Raw genomic sequence first — 22654 nt, 5'->3', positions numbered from 1 at the left:
ACACTCTAATCTTGATTGCATTTGCTTTTCAGGAAATCCGTCGTGGCAACCCCGACTTATGGCCTAGCTACGCAGCGCGTTTGGACCGAAGGCCCAGAAATATTGCAAGTATGAGATTTTGCTTTTGGCCTGTTTGGGGGTGTTATGCTTCTTGGCGGGTGGGTTGCCGGGTCTTGGGGCATTCCTGGGAAGGTCTAATACCGGGTAGAAGTAGTTGGGACAAAATCCAGGCCGATTTTTTTTTTGGCTATTTCTGACATTTTGCTCTATGTAGCGTTTTCGGGGGCCTGTTTGGGGGGCTTCCTGGTGTTTGTGGGTGAGTTTCGTGGTCTGGGAGCACTGCTGGGACACTCTAATCTTGATTGCATTTGCTTTTCAGGAAATCCGTCGTGGCAACCCCGACTTATGGCCTAGCTACGCAGCGCGTTTGGACCGAAGGCCCAGAAATATTGCAAGTATGAGATTTTGCTTTTGGCCTGTTTGGGGGTGTTATGCTTCTTGGCGGGTGGGTTGCCGGGTCTTGGGGCATTCCTGGGAAGGTCTAATACCGGGTAGAAGTGGTTGGGACAAAATCCGCGCGGAAAAGCCTTTAGTTTTGGCACTTTTTGTAACTTAGGGTTCGTTAGGGTTAGCCCTAGCAGCAGGATTGCATGTGTTTCGGGGTGTTCTAGATTTTTCCAACTGAGTTCTGGGGTCTTAGAGCACTCGTGAGAATGTGTAATTTTGGTTGCAAGTCATTTGAAGAAAATCCATGGTGGGAAAGGGGGGATTTGGCATAGTTAAAGAAAGCCTTTGCCACTATTCTTAACTTAGGGTTCGTTAGGGTTAGCAGTATTTCTATTGCATGTGTTTGAGTGGGGGGGATTTTGAGTCTTGGAGCGATGCTGGCTATGGCTACTTTTGCTTGGTTGCTTGCAAGTGGTTTGAATGCAATCCACGGTGGGTAATGGGTAATTAGGAAGGGGGTACTTCGGCCTACTTTTACTTTCAAAGTAAGTTTTGTCACCAGTTTTCTGCTAGGCCTCGTTTTTTGAGATTTGATTGGGGGTCTTCTACATTTTTGCGACTGGCTTTAGTAAGGGTCTGGGTGGGAGCAATGCTAGGAAGATCTAATTTTGTTCTAAAACACAGTTTACAGTACACCTAGCTTGAGGGGCAAGATCCGCTACATTAATTTGCCCATACTTATTTATCCTTCAAAAGGTGACTCAGAGTACGCACTTTCAAAAATATTGTACTGTCTACTAGGAAAATCAAATTGTGACTTTTTGCACTCCACAGCCTACATACCTTATATTTATTTATCAGTGGTGTTGTAATATTATATCACTTCCTGTTTTTCGTTGAATAATTACAGGCCGGGTTTCAGTCTCTGCAATGGGGAAAAAAGGATGGAGTCAGGCTTCACAGTAGCGAGCCACAATTCAGCATCAGGCAGGCAGTGGACAGGGTGTCTTCTGGTGACCAACATCGATGGACGAATCGTCGGCTGCAATGGAGGAGTGCCGCTAATAGGAGGATTTTTTTTATGCAGGCAACTTACTTACCACTTCCAACAGGACCACTACAACCACATAGATACAGTATCCCTTGCCTTTTTCTCTGACTGTGACTGCATTTCTTGGCTCTCTCTCGGCTTCTAAATTGATCCCTTAACACATCACTTAGTCCACTCCACTATCACATCTGCACCACACATAGTCATTTGTAAGTGCTCCTACGTAATTCGCAAGTCGCAGCATGCCCCAGGCCGTAGAGGACTGGGATGGCCCCAATGATGAAGCATGTCACCAAGGGGCAACCCTGGTGAGTGAGGGGACACCTAGAAAAAAAGCAATTTCTCCTTTTCTATCTACTATACCTTCCAGACCAACCCCACTGAGTGTTGTTGTGAATGGATTTATAGTGACCAGCAAGGCTCTCGGGTATCTGGCTACAGAGACCTTATGTTGAATATCGTTATCAATAATTTACACATAGGCCCTTTACTGTTGCATTCTTTCTTCCACAGTTGTCGAATGTACAACTTACTTTTCACTGACATGCATGCAGTAGTGCATGCACTTTCAAAGATTGATGGATAGGTTTGTACCCAAAGAATTGTTTATGTTCAATTGTTTGTCTATGCTGTGCTTTTTTTTACAGGGTGTCTTCTGGTGACCAACATCGATGGACGAAGCGTCGGCTGCAATGGAGGAGTGCCGCTAATAGGAGGATTTTTTTTATGCAGGCAACTTACTTACCACTTCCAACAGGACCACTACAACCACATAGATACAGTATCCCTTGCCTTTTTCTCTGACTGTGACTGCATTTCTTGGCTCTCTCTCGGCTTCTAAATTGATCCCTTAACACATCACTTAGTCCACTCCACTATCACATCTGCACCACACATAGTCATTTGTAAGTGCTCCTACGTAAATCGCAAGTCGCAGCATGCCCCAGGCCGTAGAGGACTGGGATGGCCCCAATGATGAAGCATGTCACCAAGGGGCAACCCTGGTGAGTGAGGGGACACCTAGAAAAAAAGCAATTTCTCCTTTTCTATCTACTATACCTTCTGTCAGGTTACGCAGCCCCTAAGCGCCTACCGTACTATGAAACTACATTTCCCATGAGTAGGCGGGAGACTTGCAGGAAGTTTATCTGGGGAACAGACGCGCTTCCTGTTGCGCGTTATTCTGGTTTCTGTTCTGCACCGGCATGAGAGCGGGCGCTCTGCATGCTTTTCTATCGTGTCTCCTGTGGACTATCACCTTCCCCCCCCCCCTGAGGCTCAGTGGGGAGCGCTTCCGTGTTCTGTCCTTGGCGGTAGACGGACTTCACGCGTCTTCAGGTAAAGCCGCTCTAAACTCTTCGGCCGCCCGTGCGGTCAGCTGATTACTGCCTGAACGGATTGTTAAGGGAGGTTCTGTGACTGTTTTCTAACAGAATTCTACCTTTGCTGAATTCCTGTTTGGTTGAATTGTGTGTGGCGGAGCACAGTGGCGGTCTACACCACGTGTTACCGTTCACATCGGGGATCGTTTTTGTACTATTAAAACGGAGCGCGGTAGTAAGGACAACTACGCGTCTCCGTTGTATAACTGTGTATTTCAAAGGACCTCCATAACTGGGCATGTAGTGAGGTAACTACAGGCTACCCCAGTTCTCTTTGTATAGTGCACCGTGGGGTGTGTTGTTGGCAGAATTCAGTGGTGGTCGCAACTACGTTTTTCTGTTTGACCTTCACCAAAGATTCTCTACTGGGTCATTACTTAGAGAGCGCAGTGTTGTAGTTCTTGCTTCCTACACACTACCGTTTCCCTCTTCCTTTTTGTTGGACCATACATCTTTGCTTTGACTATTTGGAACCCCCTTTGTACATTGAGTCCTCTACCATGTTTGTGGTATGTTGTGAGTAGTGGGTTTGATGTCTTAGTATAACGCGAGTGTGTTTGGTGCGACAGGAGTGTGTTCGTTAACTATATGTTTATGTGTTTCTTAGGCCTTCCTCACAGATTGTGGCAGAAGGGCTATAGTATTTCCTATCCAAGGTCATGTTTTCTTGGTGCTCAGGTACTTGTCTACTTCCTTGGTTATTTAGTGAGACTATATGAGAGTAGCCTTGTATGTTAGGACAGCACTTCACTGATGCCTGTCTTGTCTTCTGTTACAGGTATCCTTTCCCTGCTGACCCTACCTTTACCCATCCCACATTTTTTATTTTAGTTTGTTATTTTTCTCCCCCGCCTAATGGCTCGAACACCCTGTGTTTACACTTCTGGGTGTTGGTGACATTTGGAGGTGGAACCATATTTGCATCGACTGGATCACGGGGAGTAAACCTGACACCTTCCAGACCAACCCCATTGAGTGTTGTTGTGAATGGATTTATAGTGACCAGCAAGGCTCTCGGGTATCTGGCTACAGAGACCTTATGTTGAATATCGTTATCAATAATTCCACACAGGCCCTGTACTGTCGCATTCTTTCTTTCCACAGTTGTTGAATGTACTACTTACTTTTCACTGACATGCATGCAGTAGTGCATGCACTTTCAAAGATTGATGGATAGGTTTGTACCCAAAGATTTGTTTATGTTCACAATTGTTTGTCTATGCTGTGCTATTTTTTCTTGTCTCCCAAAACCTTTCCCAAAAACCCCCGTACCCATCCATTTTTCAAACCCTAACCCTCTTCCCCCGGGCTGTGTGGTTTTGATTGATGTGTGACTAAATTATTATTACAGCAATAAATCCACACACTTGCTGGGGAGGATAAGGTGATAGCAACAGGCTGGTGAAGAAATCCGAGGATATATTCTTACTCTGCTTGACAAAGAACCATTGCTAATGTGAAAGAACTTCAACCGAATTAGTAGTTATACTTTACCATTTGTTAGGCTACAATGTGGCACTGTTCTACTGTACTTCTGTCACCTGCTATATTCTCAGTTGTACCGTTGAATTGCTCAGGAGGACAAACCAGATTTCATTTTCTTTTTTTTCATAGGCATGCAACTGCCACTGTGTCACACCACTAGTACCACCGCTATGAGGAAATTTTATCCGACCAAGATTGCCAACCTTATTCGGTGTTTCCCGTGGAGCCAGCCCTGGGTCTAGCCCTACTTTCAAACACAAATTACAGGTAAGATAAGCGTTTGGTGGTTTGGGGGTATAATGGAGTATTAGTACGAGAGACGAGAGACTGAAGGTAGTACTACTAAAGTCCTAGGACTCTTGGATTCACTTCACTTAGTCTGTGAGAGGCACTTAGTGTTGAAAACATTTGGGCATTTACACTTAAAGGAAGAAAATGGAACTAAACTTTCAGGAAAACAGTCAACGTTAAACCCCCACCCACCAGGCAAGCAGTAAAAAACAGGTATGCTCAGATAAAGTTTGAAAAAGTATATTTATATCCCTAACAAAATAATCTCCCGCAAGACCCTCCCTAACCCCAACGATTGTCCTTCAAAAGTCCCCAAAAACCCAACTCCCAATTCCCACCCCCCAAAAGTCTCTAAAAAAGGGGCAAGGGACACTATGGGTGGATGCTGTTAACTTTTTGGGCCAGGGCATCATGCTCCTCACGGAGCAAGGCGAGCTCCTGCTGAAGGCGGGACACCATCAGGGTAGTGCGGCGCAGGCGTGCCTTCACTGCCTTGCAGGTGCAATGCCTTTGAGAGGCAGCTGTTGGCCTTGCTGCTCGGCGGTGGCGTTTGCCTTTGGCAGCCCGGCTCAGTCTGGGTGGACCACTGTGCTGGGTGGCAGCCCGTGGGGCCACGGAGGCCGATGCAGACGACGTTGTTGTTGTTGTCGACTGCACACTTTCCTCGTCCTCCAGGGCCACCAGCCGCCGATATTCCGCAACAGTGGCCTCGATCCTCCGTTGCCGGGCCGCTCTAGCCAGCTCCTTCCTCCTTGTTCGTTTGGAAGGAGCATCTATATGAAGAAAGAAAGACATAGTCTGTAACCAATGCTCTTTAAGATTAACTCAATCATTCAGCAGAAATTTGTGTTGCAGTACAACTAGCAACTTGCAAGCGCATTACATAACTATTGAGGCCAGTATCTATCTAACCTCACACTTCTTCATCCTTGCTCTAACATTAGTGGGAGTTTAAGGAACAAATTCTACGAGCACTGTGGACTTCCATTGGAGTCGACTATGAAAGTACACCAGTCTTATTCTTCTTCTTATCTCTTGTTTTGGAAAATTGGTACGTTATTTTCTGCAAGCCGGCATAATGCCAGCGCAGTAAACTTGCACCCGTGAAAAAGAGACGCACGCCATGAGGAGTGACCTAGACTTGCGTTGCGTTACTGTACCCGTCCAGTACATGCAGGTGGTGAAGCTCTTACTTTTCTATTACGGGTGGCACTGAGAATACTCTGTTACAACTCAAGGGCTACTGCTTAATTAATTTAACTTTCACCCTACAGTGGAAATGAGTACTAGAAATGGAAAATTGAAGAAGATAAATAATCTGATTATCTATCACTTCACATGGGATGTTTTTGCTTATATATGGGATGACTTTAGGTGCTTTGCTTTTTATTGAGTGACCAGTGATACATCCACACATGAATGACTGAGTACTTCTAAACTTATTAAGAGAGGTAGGGAGTGGCCACCGTAATAACCGGATCTATGCAGTGCTTGCAATACAAACTACTACTACTATTTATGGTAGTATTTGGACAAAATTAAAAGTTCTTTTCCTTGCCTTTCCTACACTGGAACGGACGTGCGGGTGCAGTGTTACATGCTCTTCAAAGTTACACTTAGTTCATCCACTGACCGTCTACTCTCTCTAGATCATGGGTACTCACAAACTTTCTCTCAGGGGCTACATTTACAGTGTAGTTTGGGGCCGAGGGCCGCACTGGTGGGGGCGGAGTCAGAGGGGGCGGGGCTAAAGCAAAACGATAACTTGTGACCATGAGGTTGCACACAGGTCCCTGCAGCAGATGCCCTCATCCACTGAGCCACCAGACCCAGCATTTACATACATCTCTCTCCCTCCTGCTCTCCCTCCTGCCCTCCCTCCATCTCTCTCTCCCTCCTGCCCTCCCTCTCCCTCCCCCTCTGTCATCTCACTGTGTGTGTGTCTATCTGTGTCAGCCTTCAGCCCGGGTTGAGACCGCTTCCTCAACGCGCACACACAGACAACAACACCAAAGTACTTAGCAGGTCTTTAAAAGACCATTAACATATTATTGAGGCTTTGTTTGTTGTAGCGCACCTGCTTCTCCACCCTGACAATCACTGCTTGCCCGGCCCCACAGAGCAGAGGCTTTGTTCTATTTCACCTCTTTGTGGCCTTGCATCTCCACTCTGCTCTGTGGGGGCCGGGGGAGCAGTGATTGTCAGAGTGGAGATGCAGGGGCGCTAACAGGTGAAATACAAAAAAGCCTCTGCTCTGTGGGGGCCGGGGGAGCAGTGATTGTCTGCAAGGTCTGCGCACCGCCAAGGAAGGCTTTCCGGGCCACCACCGGCCCGCGGGCCGTACTATGAGTACCCCTGCTCTAGATACACATATGCTATCTAAGAGTCAGATAGTAGCATGATCCAGGTATATGGACACATACAGTTTCTGTGTCACCCACCCAGGCTGTTGTCCTTCCACTCATCATTGCTTCATCATTCACCCAGCCATGCATCTCATATTCTTGCCTTCCCAGCTAGTCTTCAATCTCAATAAGTAAGGAATATATAAGAGCTTACCTCTGGCCGCCACCACCACCGTCTCAACTCTCACAGCCGCCGCCTCCTCCCCTGAAGAATCGCCCTCCGCCTCCGTGTCGAGCACCACCACCTCCACACTGGCCCCGCCACCAGATGTTCCACCTACAAAGTACATTTAAGAATGTTAGAATAAAGCACTCACTAGTCTTTGGTCTAGGAATGAAGACATGTGAAAACAATGTAATTTGTGACTGTCTACGTTAAAGTTAAAAAAAATGTCCCTTTTTCCAGGGAAGGTTGTCTTGCTGCACTTTTTGGCACAACTGATGAAGGCTGTTTTTTTAACACGCACCATTTTTCTCCACACAGACAGAAGATGGACTTCTAACAACAAGATCAAGTTGAAACCAGGTGAGAGCTCGGCTCGACCACAAGAAATGTCTTCAATTAATCGTCAGCACTAACCACTTTTCCATTATCAGTTAAACGTTTAGTTTTATTATGACTTCATTTTAATAAATGTGTTTACTTTTAATAAAGCTTTTAAACTTAAATACAATCTGTGTTTTTTGGTCCAGACTAGAGTGACTGAGCGAAAGGTTTTGCAATTTTTGCAAGCATGAGTCCAGATAGAACACTTCAAAAGACATTATGGACAATCCCAGAGGACTGCACTAAGTTGATAGAGCTATTGCTGACTAGAATCATGGGAGTTTCGCCAACCGTGCAATCTTAGTTAGCTACACAGACAGACTAATAAGAATAATCTAGTAATACCACAGGGAGTCATAGTAGAGGCAGGATAAGAATTTAGATACAGTCTACAAGAAGAGCAAAGACAATTTTGAAAAAAGTCAAATGAGGAACGCTAGGAAAAATAGGTACTAGTCTAAAATGAAAACTTACTGGGGCCAGCAGAGGAGCCCTCGCCTGCCCGATCCTGGCCCTGTTGAACAGCATCCGCCGCCTGCTGCTCCTGTGTCCTCCTCTCGCCCCTGGGGGGAGCTGACGTACAACATGAAAGAAAGAACAGAAAACATGGATGATTGTTGCTTGTCAATGTCAACCAAATCAAACATTTCAAAAGAACAATAACAAAATATTTCCGCGAAATTATATTGATTATGGTTAGTTTTCATTTATTTGCGGACCTGTGACTTCGAAAGTCACGTAACTCACTAAACAAAGTACTGAAACGTTCACCTAGGACTGGCAGGCAGCAGTCCGCAGGCAAGACGCAAAGTGACAGACAAACTCCATTGTGATTTCAGTCAGATCAGTGACAACACTAACAGTTGCCTGCTACATTACCAGTCATTTAAATAGTCAAACTATCAATCCACCGCCACTATTTTTCTTATTGTCAGGGGTACAAAGGAAGGGGCAGATTTAAGCCCTTGCGGCTCTTTTGCGCCGTTCTTGCGTGACTTTTGTGACGCAGCAGCTAAACAAAAAAGGGCGCCATGGTGCGGCGTATAATATTATAACAACGTGACGCATTTGGGAGATGCATCCCGTTATAAAGCCCTGCGCCATCAGGGGGCGTTCCGGCGCAAGGGAGGGCATTCCTGCGCTGGAACACATCCTAATAGTGGCTGAGGGAAATCTACAAAATTTCAATCAGTCACCTTTAGGACAATGATGCGTCACACAAACCCTGCACCTGCTTGAAGCAGACGTACGGCTTGACCCAGCATTGGGGAGATAGGGTACCCCAGAGCATTGATGGAGCTGCGCCATCGTTGCGACGCAACTCCAGCAGTAAAGCTTCGGTGACGTTTTGGGCCCATGGTGCGCCGCATTGCAAATACGGCGCACCATGTTTGGTGGTGGTAGCGGGCTGCACAATTAATGGCGCATCCCTGCTACTTTGCAGGGATGCGACGGTAATTGCAATTCTGCCCCTTAGGGGCATACTTACTTACGCGTTCTGGCGCATCTCCAGAGATGCGCCAGATCAAATGCGTCACGCAAAACTACCCTTGCGACACGGCAGATGTGCCTCATTTACAATGCGGCGCGCCCTGGCACAAGGGTAGGCACTTGCGTGACGCATCTCGTCACGTAAGAGCGGCGCATCGCTGGAGTCACGTCTCCAACGCAATGCAACTCCAGTAATGCTCAGGGCCACCCAATACTTAACATGCTGTGTCAGTCCTTTCGCCTGCTTCGAGCAGACATAAGGAATTGAATTGACGTAGCAGCGTCGCAGAAGTGCCTGCGTTAAATCTTGTAGATTTCGCGCAGGCAATTTTGCGAGGCGCACAGCCGCTGGACCGCCCACCCTGCGTACTAGGAACGCACCCATTGTGGTGCAGGCCCATGGCTTTATAACGTGACGCATCTCCCTAGATGCGTCATGCTGTAAATGACTCGCAGGGATGCGGCACGTTTACGCCGCTGTTGCGTCACGCAAGGCAACGTAAACGTGGCGCAAGGGGGCTTGTAAATGTAATCTGCCCTCTAGTGTCTAGCATTACGCAGTTCTGTAAAGTACACTCATACATAATAGTTACTCAGGCCAATGAGACCACGAAATAGAAAACAAATAAGCATAGTAGCAACGCCACTGAGAAGGAGAGCAGTGCACCTGAAATGCACAGAAGATTTTGAAATATAATTTAACTACAATGTAATCGTCATCAGCGGCATTATTGGCTTGCTCCATGTAAAAAACAAATATTTGCAATACAACAACACAGAGCAGGAGAAAACATCATAGTAGTGAGTGATTAAATGGCTACTACTACTCACCAAGCCCGGGGATCTCCAAGCCGAGCTGGTTCAGCAGGTCGCGCTCGCGGTCCAGGAGGTCCGTCCAGCGATGGGTGACCTGGCTGTAGGTGCCCTGGACCCCGTAGAGGTGGGATATGGCCCAGCACACCTTCTCCCACCGCTTCCGGCGCTCCCGCATGTTGTAGCCGCCGGCCGCGATCCTGCCGCCTCCCGCGATGGTCCTGGGCAGGCGGCGCTGGACAAAGTAGACCAGCGCGCCCACTTCCTCCGGGCTAAATATCTCCCGTCGCGTCACCTGCTCCCCCCTCAATCTCCCGCATGCTGTCCTGGCACTGGGTCCAGCACTACTCCCCGCCGCCGCTGCGGCCCTCAAGTGCCTGGGCAGCTTCACAGCGCCTGGCTTGACCATGGTCTGGGCAGGTAAGGTAGGAAGAAGTAGAAAATTAAGAAAGAATAGGATAGGGAAGAAGAAAAGAAAAGAGTTTAAAAAAGTAGTTTAAAAGTAAAGAAAAATAGCAGAAAAGACAAAAATATACAGCTAGGAAAAGAGAGGGATAGATAAGAAGCAAAATCGTAAAAAAAAAACTGAAAACAAGCAAAGGATGGCAAAGATACCAAGAGGATTAAACACCATGCCCAGACACAGGAAATGAATGAAAAACAAGATGGCCGGCGCCCGTTCACGAGCGCGAAAGTAAGTTCGCGCGAGATTTTCCTCGCGATCTCGTGCGAACCTCTAGATTTCCCGCGCGATCTTGTGCGAACCTCTACTCGCAATGCGCTTACTGCGCGAGATTATACATAGCGGGCGGAAACGGAAATACGTCACGCAAACAAAATGGGCGCGCCCGTACTCGACCTTGGGGTAAATTTGCGTGTTGCGCTGCAAGCGGCTCGCGAATACTGCAAAAAAACTCGCGAAACAACAAGCCGCAAAAAAATAAAATGCTCATTCGCACAAATTGGCGGCTTCCGCGGTCGGTTTCGCACGACGCCGCGCCCCGCGAATAGCGCGAAAAAAACGAAAAACGATTTCAGCAAAAGCAAAAGCAATGAGCAGGTGCAAAAGGTCAACCTCATGATTTGTAACGATTCTTTGTAGTGCTTCCTGAGGGGGCCCTCCAGAATTCGGTTGCCTGCTTGCAACTATTGTGTGACCCTGCTCTGACCTTAACTGTATGCCACAAAGGTCCTGATTTACAGCTAAAGGAGCAGACAAGCAGGTGCCAGGCTGGAACTTGAAATTCTTTCAGTGACACATTAATTAGCCCCTAATTCATTATTGTCAGTTGGGGCAGGGCAGGTGTTGTTAATAAACTAACCCCAAATTAATTCATGTCAGTTCAAGCAGGGCAGGTGGGCTTGCTTTTCCCCCCCATCTACTACAGTGATGATGAACCAGAGGGTGGCATTGATGTAACAGAGGGTGGCATGGGTCAAAGAGAGGGTGCCAGTGGTAAAACAGAGGGTGCTGGGAGGCTGTGATGATGAACCAGACGTAGAAACAACATAGTCGCGACCGTTGCGAGCCGACAAGTAAGTTCGCAATTGCGAACTAGTACCAAATCCTCGCGAACTGGCAGAAACAATTGCGAACACACAAAAAAAAAAAATCCGCAAATTCGCGGGAATTCGCGGATTTTGCGGATTGCGAGTTCGCAAATCCGCAAAATTCGCGAACGCGAGATCCGCAAAATTCGCCCATACTTATTGGACACCCTTCGAATGCGAGCCGACAATGGCAACTCCTCAGTCTTGGTGCTGTTGGACATGTTGGCCGCATTCGACACGGTTAGCCATGCAGTTCTGCTAAGTAGGCTGGAAAAACTGGGCATGAAGGGCAAGGCCCTGAGGTGGATACAATCCTACCTGACAGGTAGACAACAGGTGGTGACCCTAGCACCCTTTTCATCTCCTAAGTCCCTGGTCAGTCATGGAGTACCTCAGGGCTCCTCGATCAGCCCTATTCTTTTTAATCTATATCTGCAGCCTCTGATCCCCATGATTAAATCCTATGGAATAGATTTGATAAATTACGCCGACGACACCCAACTGGTGTTCTCCTTAGAAGGAAGACAGGCGGTGACCATGGACACCTTTCAGAACTGCATGAGCAGGGTCTCCAGGTGGCTGAAAATAAACTCCCTTCAATTTAACGAGGGAAGACGGAGGTAGTCTATTGCTCGTCAACCAAACTGAGTCAGCAACCTTCCCATGAGATCAGGCTTGCGCCGGGAGCTGATCCTTGCATCCCAGTCAAGACCATGCGCAATCTAGGGGTACTGTTTGATGCGGATCTCCAAATGACCTCTCAGACCAATAAAACCATCAGTGTCTGCTATGGACTGTTGAAAGCGCTCAAACAGATTTTGCCCCTTCTGCCTGATGAGTCCAGATCACTAGTGGTTCAGAGTGTGATCCTGGCCAGACTGGACTACTGTAATTCCCTATATCTAGGGGCCCCCTTATACATCTTACAGGGGCTCCAGAGGGTCCAGGCTATAGCGGCCAAGCTGGCACTTAAAAGACCTCTCAGTTCCTCCACTACGTTGGCGCTCAGAGACTTACACTGGCTGCCAATCGGGAGTAGAGTCGCTTTTAAGTCCCTATGTATTGTGTATAGAGAAATGCACAACATGGGACCTATTCCTCTACAGGAAAGGCTCACCTGGTATAGGCCCACCAGGTCCCTGTGCTCCTCTAGCCTGGGTTTGGCAGCAACTACCAGGATCAGGAGATCAAGGATGGGAGGCAGAGCCTTCTGCACTTCTGCATCTAGGCTGTGGAACGAGCTTCCCCAAAACATCAGGCAAATTGACACCCTACTGGGATTCAGAAAGAGCCTAAAACATGGCTATTCGCCAAAGTCTAATCCCCGTGACTCTATCTAATAGTTCCGGTGGCTGTTTTATATGTCATGACAGCTACTGTATTGTTGTACCATCTGACTACTTCCTGTTTGGGCGCCAGGATACCCGTAGGGTGACAGTTGCACATTACAAATAATAAATACAATACAATACAATACAATTAGCGACACTATTGAGGTAAAAGATCCAAAATACTACTCTTTTTTTCCTTAGAGAAGTGGGGTCCACCCCGGGTAGTGCCTATATTCTCTCTAATACAGACCATCTAATGTCTTTTTCCGAATGCTCTCTGGTGAGCCAATGTTCCACCAAGGGGGCACCCCTCCTGCCAGTCCTAATATTGGACTTGTGTTCCCCAATGCGGAGTCGGACCTCCCTCTCTGTCGCTCCAACATAAAGGAGATTACAGGGGCAGATGATAATGTACACAAGATTGGAGGAGTGACAATTGGTCAGTTTAGTGAGATTGATGGTGCGAGACGGGGTGCCGATAGTAGGGCCTATCATAACATTGGGGCAGGCTTGGCAAGTACCACATCGGTGGTTGCCAATTACAGGATTGGGTCCAGTTAAGGAGCTTTGGTAGGATGGTTCCTTCTCCGGTAGTTTACCTTTAACCAGATGGCTTTTTAGATTTCTATTTCTTCTAAAGGCGAAGATTGGTTTAGGTAGGGGGCTTTGTTCCTGGTTCAAGTTAAGTAGGAACCAACTAGAGTTAATGGCCTGCCACAGTTTGTTGTTCAGACTAGAGTGTTTCGTGATACATACAATAGTTTCCTTAGTGTTGTTCTCCTTAGGTTGGAACATAGAGTCTCGATTATAATAACAAGCTCGTTTAAAGGCTTCTTTGACCAGCCGGTGAGGGTAGCCCCGTAGTATCAATTTATCCTTCAGAGTGTCTCCTTGGATTAAGAAATCTCGCATTTCAGTATAATTTCTCCTAATGCGGAGAAATTGACTGAAGGGAATACTGTCCCTCTGACAGCACGGATGATAGCTGCTGTATTGAAGGAGAATATTTCTGGCGGTAGGTTTGGTGAATAGGGAAACAGAGATTTAATTGTTGTGATGTTCCACCCAGATATCCAAAAACGCGATTTTGTCATTACTCGAGTGACTAGTAAATTTCAGGTTGGGGTCCGCTGCATTGAGCCAAGCGATATATATTCCATCAGAGTGATGGAGTCCCCCTCCCAGATGAAGAAAACATCATCAATAAAGCGAGACCAAGCTCGCACATTTTAATGGAAGGGGGCCATCTCATTGTAAATATGGGTTCGCTCAAATGCACCCATATACAGGCAGGCAATGGTGGGGACACACGCCGCACCCATGCTAACTCCGCCAACCTGATGGAAAAAATTATTGTTGAACTCAAAATAGTTCTCTCGTAGGACAATCTCCAGACACTGCATAATAAATCTAGAGTTGTCAATCTCAGAATTGGAAGAGAGCACTTCCTGAAGGACTTCAATGGCTCCATCCTGGGGGATGTTGGAGTATAAAGACTCCACATCCAGGGTAACCAGTTCTCTGTTGGAGTAATATGGGGTTCCCTCAATCTTCGCTATGAAGTGACCGGTGTCTTTGATGAAAGAACCCAAGGAAGAGACCAAAGGTTTAAGAAATTGGTCAATATATTTTGACAGCGGTTCGGTGGCGGATCCTATCGTGGACACGATGGGTCTCAGGGGGGGATCCAGCTGGTTCTTATGCGTTTTCGGGACCCCATAAATGATGGGCATCCTGGTAAAGGTAGGAGTTAGGAATTCAGCCTCCTTGTCACAAATGAAACCCTCTTCAACAGCTTTCTCCACCATACATAAGATGCGACTTTTGAGGGCCGGCCCAGGGTTTCTTGTAATTTTTCGATAGTATTCAGATGAAGAGAGAAGTTCATTCATCTTTTCAATGTAGGTAGGGGTGTCAAAGATCACTATGCCCCCACCCTTATCACAGGGTTTGATGGTCAGGGCATTGTTGTTTTTATGGGACTTCAGGGTCTCTTCTTCTGTTTTAGTGAGATTGGCAGGTCCCATCGGGACAAACTTCAAAATTGTATTAATTTTGAGGGTGACAGTCTTCTCAAAGATTCCAACCTCATTTCCAATCTCCTCCAAATTGGGAGTAAACGTAGATGGAGGTTTGAGACCAGATTTGTTCGTGGTAAGTTCTGTAGATGAGCGGGTCATGAAAAATGTCTTAAGTCTTATTTTCCTGAAAAATAAATACAAGTCTCTCAGAAATTCAAACTTATTGAAATTGGTGGTCGGGACGAATGACAAACCCTTGGATAATAGTCCAATGGTGTCTGGGTCATTTTCTGTATTAGACAGGTTAAAGACCGGAATGTTGTTTACCTTGTCCAGTACTGATGTTGTCTGGTTTGGACGTACATTTGTGGTTCACCCTGATGGTAATTCCCCCCCTGGGGGTTCCCAGTTCTTGGTCTGACGTTCCCCCGGCAGTTCCCTAAAAATCGATTGGGTCGGGAGGAGAGGTCAGCAATTTCCTGTCTTGCTGGTTGCTGATGGCCATAATCAAAGTTAGGGTCATAGTTGGAATCATGGGGGCCCTCACCATCCGAATAAGTCGTATCTGAAAATGTGGTCACTCGTCGATTGCCCCATCTGGGGTTGGGGTTCTGTTGGTTGGAGCTATCTTGGGAACTGTAGAAGTTGCTAGTAAGGTAGGGATAGGCTTTCTCCTGAGAGAAAAACCGTATATCCTTACGGAATTTCTCCGTTTTTCTTTTCAATAAATATTCAGAAAATGAATCAAGGTCAGCCTCAATCTCCTCCAACTTTTTCTTGCCAAGGTCTTCGGAATTATCGGCTTTAAGTTTTTCCTCAAGGGCCTCAATTTCTTTGTTTAGGATGGCTATCACCTCCCGCGCGGTCTCAATGATGAGCATCATCCAGTCCCTGGAGCAACGGTTGGAAATGAGGGCCCATTTCTCCAGGAACTGTCTGATCTCAACAAAGAGACCGGGGATGTTGCGCACCCTAAGCCCGATGGGGATGGTTCCTGCCTTGAGGTAGTCAAGTATAAACTTGGCATGAAATTCCGTACGTTTAGATTTTTTTCGGAGATTGAGCAGTTTGGTCCATTCTCCTTCCAATCCTTTGGATAGAGTAAAAGCAGAACCATTACCGGTAGGGGCACCTACCATCTTGGCGAATTCCTCTTCAGAATAACCAAATGTTTTAATGCTCTCCATAATCAGGAGTGGCTACCCGCAGGTTCCAAACAAGGACAAATGGCAATCACGTAAGCACAACCACTCGGGGAGAAGGGTGTGAAAAAAAAATATATATAAGACACAGTGCTCAACAAATACACACACGAAAAGGCCAAAGAAGTCAGAGAAACAGCTCTGGAGTCGGAGTATAGATAAAATAACAAACCCCCCACAGCACAGGGCTGTGTAGAAACTTCAAAAAGACGGGGGACCCCACATCAATAAAGGGCAGGTTGACGGGGAAAGAACGAGAATCAAACAAGGAAGGAATCCTGCCCTGTAATTTTAGAAAAATGGCCTACAAGAGGTCCAACAGACTATATAACACTCTGAACCCTAGGTAGATATCTCACAAATGAATCAACACATATGTATTATCAAACCTATTTATTCTTTATTATTATATTTAATTTTTTTCTCATTTTCATTTTATAGTTTGGTAATATGGACAGACATGTTCAAAAAAGACAATTATAAATATACAATGATAAAATGTTAGATCCTATTCATAGCCCCTACTCCCACAACACATACCACCAACACACATAAAACTGAAACTGAACTCAGACAAAATAGAAGTCCTCATCTTAGGTACCTCCCCCTCCGCCTGGGACGACTCTTGGTGGCCAGAGGCCCTTGGAAAAGCACCCATCCCGACGGACCACGCACGGAACCTGGGCGTCATCCTGGATGCCTCACTCTCGATGAACAGACAAGTCAACGCCGTTTCTTCGTCTTGCTTCAACATTCTTCGCATGCTCAAAAAAACATTTCGCTGGATCCCTACCGAAACTAGAAAAACAGTCACCCACACTCTGGTCACGAGCCGACTGGACTACGGAAACACACTCTACGCCGGCATCACCGCAAAACTCCAGAAAAAACTACAACGCATCCAGAACGCCTCAGCCAGGCTCATATTAGACATCCCGCGTAAAGAACACATCTCTGATCACCTGAAAAACCTCCACTGGCTCCCCGTCAATAAGAGGATTACTTTCCGGCTCCTAACCCACGCACACAAAGTACTCTACGAAATAGGACCCGAATGCCTCAACACACGACTATCCTTCTACACCCCCTCCCGCCAGCTACGATCCTCCACCCAAGCCCTCGCCACTGTACCTCGCATCAACAAAACCACCATGGGAGGTAGATCCTTCTCCTACCGAGCAGCTAAAACTTGGAACTCACTCCCCACTCACCTCCGCCTTACTCAGAACCACCTAGCATTCAGAAAGCAACTCAAAACATGGATATTTGACAAGTAACTCCCCACCCTTCTTCAAGCGCCTTGAGACCCTCTGGGTATGTAGCGCGCTATACAAATCTATTGACTTGACTTGACAATGATTCACACATCATGCAACACTTCACACAATTGCCACAGATGCATAGGATAGATTGGGGACAGAAGACATGGAGTCCCAGACAGTTTTGTAGGTTCCTAAGGTGGAACAGACGCCGACGCGCGTTTCGGTATATAGCCCGGTTCGGGCTACACCTTCATCAGGGCAGGGGTGAGGTGGAGGGAGGAAGGGCCACAGGGGAGCGAAGATTTTTCTGTAGGGGAGACATATTTAAAACAACATTTGTTTAGAGAACATCCAGGGGAGGATTCAGAGTTTTTCAAAATTCAGACAATTACATTTAAAAAAATAGCACAAGATAGCAGCGACATCCAGGTGTCTCAAAGACTAGTAAGGCCAATATGAACATTAGATTTAAACTACAATAGATCACAGTTCACACATAAGGACTCACACATTCTAAACAGATAGAAAAACCAAATTTGGAAAGAATTATACCTTCAAAAAATGGAGTGGGACGTTAGACAGGCTGTAGTTCCCTACTCGCTATGTGGTCCAATTCACCATAAGGATTGGCTAGATGGTAAAAAACAGATCGCTATGGATTAAGGGGATTGTCCCAGAAGGATTCATCCAAAAACCTACTAGCTAAAAGAGTTCACTCATACCATGGCAAGCCTGGTAGGTTTCAAGGATTTGGATGTTCACTGGGTGAAAGATTTCACGTTCTGGTTCCAAAAAGAGATGTCAGAAGTTTAGCAGCGATGCTACAAGTTTAAGAAACAAGGGAAACAATTAGAAAAAAAGAAGGACAGACAAAATTCTAAGACACAAGGACACTGCTCGCCACGAGTAGACAATGTAGATAGGGCAGGCATAAGATGGACCTACCAAGGGAGGTAGTAGTTTCAACACGTCCAATCTGACTTCTTCATGGGTTTAATATGAGAAACAGCAGGGCGTCTAAACCATGGTATCAAAAGGATAGCTGAAATAATAAATTAAAACGCTAAGTAAGGTACCTCGCGAAGATAAATTATATGGGGCTATTCTCCCCTTTTAGACAGGCTTGCTAAACCCCAGTGTGATGCGGCACCATCCCTTACCTCCCTTGGGCCGCGTCTCTTCGGACCTTCGAGTTGTATGGAAACCACACCCGATGCGTACCTAGCAACAACCCGGCCAACCAGAAACCCAACCTTCTGTCCTCTGTTCCAGGAGCCAATCAGGAGCAGCCGTTTCTCGGAAGCACACCATCACGACCCCCGAAGTACCTCCCCCATGCAGGAACCGGACGCTGGAAAAGCCGGAAGCAGGAACCAGACGGACGTCGGATCAAGCTCGTGGCAGGCGACCCAGACCGGAGTGGAGACGGAGAAGGCGACCGAGGAAGAAGACAAGTGGAGTGAGGACTGGTGGAGTCCGCAGGAGGTGGCTGGGGAGCGGCCGCAACTCAACCAGGAGAGTTGCGGCGGAGCGGCTGAGTAACCGAGAACCACCCTTGTAGCACCTTAGGTGCATTGTAAATACTCTCCCTTTGTAAATCGTTCAGTAGAATCACGCAATCACCCGTAGCACTGTACCTAAACTGTAGAGCACCTCCTAGCCCTGTATAGCACTGTATATTAAGACTCTCCTTCCCTCTCACGTCCTATCTCTCAATGCACATTCTGCCTCTCGACTTCCGTCCTGTTTCCAGATCCTGACCCGACCCTACCGTCCCCTCCTCACTGTCATTTCTCCCCCTCTCACTTGTACCCGGGTGCTGGTGACCGGTTCTAACCTACAAAGTCCGGTGGGACTAACGGCTCCTTTATTTTTGTTTTCTCTCCCGGAACCTCTGAGGACCACCCAGACCCGAACTCCGGAGGAACCAGCTCTCCGCGTGTCCCGGACCAGAGCCCATCCATCGTCCAGAGGAGCTATTTTGTGTTCATTATATAAAGACTCCTACGTACTCTGTTTATCCAGTGGGAGAAAAATAAACAAACATTGCTCACTACATACGGCCTCCGCGCTTGATATTCCGGTCCGCCAGTCCCCCACGACCACATCCAGGTTAAGTATGCGCTAAGTATTCCGAGGTAACAAGTTCAGACTTACCGAATAGGATGGAAACAATCAGGACTATGCTGGCTTCGTGGTACAATTAAGGCTGGAGCAGTCGGAGAGGAGGACACCTGGGGGTCAAATGATACAGTTTTAGAGAAACAGTAAGCAGACCCCATTTAGTGCTGAAATAGGGGGCGCTAGTTTAGGATATGGGGGCCAAATAGAGAGACGTATCCGGCATTGTAAAGTTTGTGACAAACATATGGGACCTACTGGTATAGATAGATGCAGGGGGATAGATACATGCTCCCTTATGCTCTCCCAGCAGGGGTGGCAGAAAGAATACATTGCTAGTAAAGGCTCTAACAGGTCCAGTGGTATTAATTGAATTTAAGGTCATGTTTACTAAATTGAATGATCTTGTAAAAAAAAAAAGTAAAAACACACCAAAAAATGCACCCACTAATTGCTTTGTTTTTTAATGTATTTAGAGGTCCATAGTTGATGTAGATGAGGGGCCAACCCAAGTTTGTTGTTCTCAACTTTTTAAAAGTAGGAATTCTCTGGTTCAACCATCCTGTCAGCCTCTTCCTGGTTGAGGGTTCACTGTGTGGGTCTTAAGTGTGCAAATGGCTCACTTGGCCTCAACTGTCTTCCCAGGCACTTTGCTTTTTTTCTTTGACACATCACCACCACCCCAGCAGCACATGAGCAGGTGATCGTGTTGCAACCCGTGTCCTCATCGACTGTGAATACTTCACTTCCTAAAGCACTGCACCACCTTCCCAGCTGCTAAAGTATTCCTCCACCGGGCATTCTTCAGTAACCACTGGCGGTGCACTTCCCATGCCCCGGTGCTCCAGGTCCAATCCAAGTGTACCCCACAAAACCCTGATGTTTGTGCCAAGCAACTAGTAATCCGGGTGGCGGGTGCACATTACGTAGCTCTGAATGTCCCTACCAAGGAACCGCCAATGTTGTTGTCTCTTTCCAGGCCGTTGTTCATCTGTTTGCGAGAACAGTAGTCATTTTGATGGTAACCACTACTACACCTGGGTCTCTCTGCCAAATCTCAGTGGTTGAGTCCTTCTGATAAATGATTACTGAAGGCTATTGATAAAAAACCTGCATTATTGATAAAAGTTTACTGATTACTGCACCCACTTTTCTACAGGGTCATTTTTGTGATTCATCAATGTGATTTATGGATACTAATGTATTTTTGATGTACAATACAAAAGATCTATTTTTATATAACCTGGCATGCAGCCTCTTTTGTGGTGTGCCCGGTGTGCGTCACTAGTGAGTGTGTATGTTGCGCAAACACCTTATACATTACCTCTGGGATAAGCTTGACTGCTCTGCCAAGCTACCAACGGGGCGAGCTCGGGTTATCTTGGGTGTGTAACTCTCTTTCCCTGACTAGGAGTGGTAGGTTTTGCCTGGCTTAGGTGTATGTCCCAGCCAACCAGAATCCCCATTTCTAACAGTAGTAATTTCCAAGTCACTCACTCTAACCCAGACAAGCATCCAATAATACACAACCCAGGAAGTGGAAAGAAATCCTGCTGGCCCTGTTAATAGAAACTAACATACTGATTTGCAAAACAACTGGAAGCAGTGGTTTTAAGGTACTATCTAATATATGACCACTCAGTCACAAAGGCTTTGGAAAGGAAGAGGTGAGAGGCTCAGGCTAACCATCGCATATATAAACACATATTTACTTCTGATATCTTTGGCAAGGTCAAAATTCTCACACACCGCAGATTGCCCCTCTCACTTCTTAGTGGCACAAATTGAGCAACTATAAGTTTTTAAAAATGGGAAAGGTGGGACTGGGTTTATAATACAAAAGAATATTTTTATAAAGACCAGGTAACCACTGATACCCATGAACAACATATGAACTAATTTAGAGTTAGGGGAAAAACAGTTATCTTGCAGCATCCTGGCACTATGTGCAAGCCCCCTTTTACTGTTTACAGACATTCAGGCTCATTTGTGAAATGGCTAATGTCATGAAACAGACCTCTACACATCAGAGAGTGTATGGTAGTGATTCGCTGCATGTTTCAGAGAACTTTCTACTGTTCTATTTTCACACTTTCTGTGCTGTAAATACAATGCCCTGCAAGGAGCGAGAAAGGGGGTACAAAGAGATGACCCAGAAGGCCAGTCCATCGAGAGGGAAAGGGGGCACAAAGAGATCATCCAGTAGGCCAGTCCCTCCCAATAACCTACAAAGCATGCCTGTCTCCCTGGAGAGTGGCCTGTTTGGAGAGGCCAGTCCTTTAACACACACATTCTACAGTGCATGCCTGAATCCCTGGGAAGTGATTTGTCTGGAGAGACCAGTCCCTCTCTTCATCCTACAGCACATGCCTATTGCACTGGAAATTGGTCTGACCGTAGAGTTCAGTCCATCTGCACGCCCTAATATACAGATATTAGATGTTGTTTCAATACAAATATTGGGGGTTTTAAAACCCTACTACATGTAGGGAGACTCACATGCTAATACACTTTCAGACACTTAAACACACAAGCATACACGTTCACACTTGGCTACATGCAACTAACACATATCCTTAAACACTATCATACATGTACACACATACACATATTGGCACTCATGAACTTAATCTTAGACATGCCCACTTAAACACAGACACACACTCTGGCATAGAAACACACACCTAATCACACACAGATACAATCTCTCACACCCTCTTCCAGACATGCACAAATGCACAAAGACACATGCAAAGGATTTCACACATATGTACGCTCTTTCACACAAACACCCTTTTACATACACACATATACACCCAAGGATACACTTGCACAATTGCAGACATTCACATACTCACACTCAGATCCACTCAAACACGAGCTAACAGGCTTATCCCAAAGGCAATGTGTAAAGTAACACACTGATAACACCATACATGGACACCACACCAATTTAGAAAAATAAAGTGTATTTATCTAAACTCAACAATACCAAAACACAGAAGTGATGTCACTAACCTGGACTGTAGGAGGAAGTGATGGGTCGACTCTAAGCTGGTACTGGTCCATGGGTGATGCATCAGAAAAACATTCAGCACAGGTGTGATACATGGAAATCTGGGCTGCGTCGGCGATCGATGCGGCAGCGCTGCTCCAATGTCTTCCACTGCAATCCCATGATGGGTAGGTTCTTGCAGCCAAAATAGGTGCTGCGTCATCTCAGCAGCAGTGTAACAATGCATGGATATTCTTCT

This window comes from Lissotriton vulgaris, chromosome 1_2, assembly GCF_964263255.1.
Source record: "Lissotriton vulgaris chromosome 1_2, aLisVul1.2, whole genome shotgun sequence".
Lineage (NCBI taxonomy): Eukaryota > Metazoa > Chordata > Amphibia > Caudata > Salamandridae > Lissotriton > Lissotriton vulgaris.
Note: the sequence above shows the minus strand (reverse complement) of the source record.